Source organism: Nanorana parkeri, unplaced genomic scaffold (assembly GCF_000935625.1).
Source record: "Nanorana parkeri isolate BGI_ZX_2015 unplaced genomic scaffold, ASM93562v1 scaffold18, whole genome shotgun sequence".
NCBI lineage: Eukaryota > Metazoa > Chordata > Amphibia > Anura > Dicroglossidae > Nanorana > Nanorana parkeri.
In genome coordinates, this window is record NW_017306286.1 from 110384 (window position 1) to 114497 (window position 4114).

The following is a 4114-nucleotide window of genomic DNA, read 5'->3' on the forward strand; positions in this document are numbered from 1 at the left end:
GGCATCAAAAAGGGGTAAATGCCATTTGCGCTCAGTATCTTGAAGCATTCCTTGACATACGGAGACAAAAGAGTATATTAGGTAACCAAATAAATATAGTGAAGAACAAAGCTAAAACGTAACTTAGTTGTACTGTGCTATCAACATCTCCTAACTCATAGCTCTATTGAGCCTATTTTCTCAAGAGTGATACAGTCATTTAGAAGAATGTTGGTGTCAGAAATGGCATAAATACAATCCCCTAATATTTATATCTGAACAGAATATAGCTAACTGAATACAATCTAAAAAATTGTGAATTTAGTACAAACAACTGTTCATATAGTGAGGTTGATTTACCAAACAAGTTGAAACTCTTAACTAGAAAAAATGTGCGAATATTCTCTTCATTTATTCAATCATGTGTCAAGCAAATTCCTGATCACTTTAAACACCCAATCATAGGCAGATGCTTCTTTAGTAAATTAGTATTTGTATGTCAGCAATAGGTCTTATTCAATAAAGGGGCCAAGTTAAAGGACAGTAACCCACTGCAAATATCAAGAACCCTTCATGTGATGGTATGACTGCAGTACATGATGCAGTGATGTTGTAGCGCAATGACCAGTTTGATCAGGTTAAGGCACATCACTGATGATGTATGCCTCTGAAATACTTTATAACGGTCTGACTTCAGCAGATTGAATAGAGATCGGCTGCACTTAAGAATCAGTACTTTTTATTGAAAAGAGTTCGATACAGCTTTTTGGGGATAACAAATGCACTAGTACATGCATGCATACAAAAAAGTTGTTGCCGTACTGACAGCATGTTGAAAAGTGATACAGTGTCCAGGACACAATGTGAATCGCAAAGAAAAACTGTACAATCAATAGTTTGCTTGGCCAACAACCTTGTGGTCTTTCCGTTTCCAAGCTACATTTAAAACAGAAAATCCAGCTGATTAAAACCAAGAATTTAATAAGTAACTGCTCACTTATAGCTCGGCAGCAGTTACAAAATATTGTCTAAATTCCTTGTGGCCAGTACAGCTATGTTTGACTTAAAGTGACACTAAACCCAGAAATTAAATCTTAAAAATGCATACAAGTACCCTAACTATTGACATCCCTGAATGCATGCTGACACTGTCTTTCCTTCTGGCAGATGGCTACTTTTGTTCCCCCTGGTCCCTGTTTGTGTTGTAAAGAGGCGCCACTGCAAGTTCCCTCCCATGATAGACTATAATGTATACAACAATACAAATTAGTAAACTAAACGTGTGATTGTGGTCCATCACAGGAGTGAGTGTGGAGCGGTGGCTACTTTACAACACACTCAGGGACCATGGGGAGCAAAAGTAGCCACCCTCCAGAAGGAAGGATAGTGTCAGCATGAACTGAGAGATGATTTGAGGATCTACAGTCAGGTGATACACAAATAATCTAAAAAAAAATGTATAGAGTACTTGAATGCATTTTTAAGATTTATCTCCTGAGTTTAGTGTCACTTTAAATCAATAGTCTCTCACTGAATTTTCCACTAACTCTTATAAATGGTTATAGGTGGAGCTTTGCCATCTTCTTATAAGGCCAAATATACAGAGTATTGACTGCTGTAGGAGTGCCTCCATCCCTACTGCCATTGTGGCATTTATCTGTTTGAATGTTCTCTTCTCTACTGTCAGGAGAGGGCATTTGGCATAGTCAGGAGGAAACAATCCATCTGCTGATTTCTTTTCTTGCTGCCCACTTCCAATAGGGATTTTCCACGACCAGTCTGCGCACCAATATTTCCACAATGTTGTGCTCACTCAGGATCCTTGCACCTCACACAGCCTCCTTAAATGGCTTTAATGTTACATCCCCTTGGTGACATTTCAGAATGAAGGTGGGGGGTATCTCCCAAGCTAGGTACATCCATCCCTTGTCACTGCATTGAAACTTATCACCTCCTTATACTAACACAACTGAAAAGTGATTTATAAATGTCCATGTAAACAAGCCATAGAGCATATCAAGAAAACTGCATGCTACAGGACTTTTCCAGCATGTGTAGTTGATAAATGTGCATAGGTGAGCTGGTTTAAATAAAATAAAGATAAATGTGAGTGTATTTGCTCAGATCTGCATCATTAATATCTCAGTAAGATTGTTAAAGGTGAAACTTGCACATCAATGAGTGTTTTCGATAAAATGTTCTTTTCTGCAATACAATTCCATAATTCAGCTGAATCCTACAGAGTAATCTTATTTCTTTGTGTTTTTTGTCACAATCTTTTCTATGCAGATCTCAGTTTTCTTGAATAGTTTCACCTACTTTGTTACAAGAGAAATCTCTCCATGTGTTGTGTGCTTTTACACATGATAAATATATATGGAGCATGCTTCCTCTCTTCAGCCTCTTATCTTCTCTCTCCCAATTTCTCTCTTTAAACTTCGGGTCAGACGCACTCTTTGAATTGATCTGATTAATGGATATTTAGCAGTAATAGGTCAGATGTCACATTAATCGCTAACCCAGCATAAATGTAAAAAATTCAGAGCTTAGAATAGGCAAAACATACATTTTATAGTGATTCAGCAGAAAGGGATACATTATTGTGAAAGCAGTATGCATTATTAAAAAATAACTCCATATGAAATGAAAAACAATGAAAAGAGTTCAAAACAAACAATGCCACAAATGGACCAACTTGAAAGTTAGGATAAAACATTTAGGCAAACCTTTACCTACAGAAAAAGTGCAAAACCTCAAATACTTAATGTATAACTATGGGCAAAACCAAAAATGACATATATGTGATTGGCAAATCTCCCCAGGTTCAATTTGCCAAGGGTCAGCGAATCCTGCTGAAAGTTTGGCTAGCTTGAACTTAGAGGCAAATCCAATTGAAGTCTATGGAGGAGGGCACATCTTAGTGATACATTTTGGCCATTTTTAGGACTAATAGCCAAACTACTGTCAAATAAGGCACGGTAAGTTGGGTATTGCCATGGGAGACATGTTCCAATGCAAAAAAAGGAAACATTTTAAACAACGTAGAGCGGGGAGAGGACCTTTTAATGTAGCTTCGATGGCAACATTAAAAATACACAAATCCTTTAAAAAACATTCTTAGGGTATAACCTAGAGCTGTATGTGATGTTATAGAACAGTATGATTTTCACAGACAGTTTCACCAATAGCGTGCACTGGCAGTCCATTGTGGCTGTGGAATATACCATTAGCTTGGCTTACATACAGTAGAAGCACCCCAATCTGGCTATTTTCCGTTTGCAATGGTAATAAGTCCGCTTTGACTGGGAGATAGAAATAGGCCAGTAAATCTCTGTTGCTTTCCTTGTTCTTGCTGATCCATAACTGTCCTGCCAATGGGCAATTTCTATCAAGCTCTCATTAAAAATTTAGAGACTGCAGGTGATACAGCAGTGTAAATTTGGCCAGTAGCAGGACAGTTTTAATCAGGGGCAAATAGTATAGGCCGGTGTTTTACTACAAAAATTTAATGCAGATGACACAGTAGTGTAAAATTGGTGTATTACTAACTTTTATATTATCTATGGGGTTCTATGGGGATAGAGAGGTGCATTAAATGTGACAGATATTATGTGGGGGGGTTTAGGTGCACATTGTTCTTGCACTTTTTTTGTGTCTTTTAAACAATGCAGCGCTTTGCTATAAACAAAGTCAGCTTAAAGAATAGATGAACAATAACAAGTGAATGTTAAAATTTAAAGTGTATTTCCACTTTTACAGCCAAATTGGGATAACATCTACTTTACATTTGATACATGTTCCCAAGACTTAAAAAAGAATAAAAAATAGTGGCTTACCTTTTTTAGATGCTCTTTCTGCAACTCCAGGACTCAAAAATCCTGCTTAGTTCTCCCTGTCTGGGAGGTTGGGGGGAGTATTGTTTGAAATAATTAACCCTGTCTGTATTGTGATGGCAGATTTCCTTATCACTTGTAAACTAGATGAGTAGGACTGTCTGTCCTAATGAAGCAGAAAAAGACCTAGAGAGCTCAAGCTATCTTAAGTATTTCTATTAGGACAGTCAGAGCTTTCTGTTACTGACATTAAGAGGGTTATTCACAAAGCTGCCGAGGGCCGATCCGAAGTGCAGAGAGAG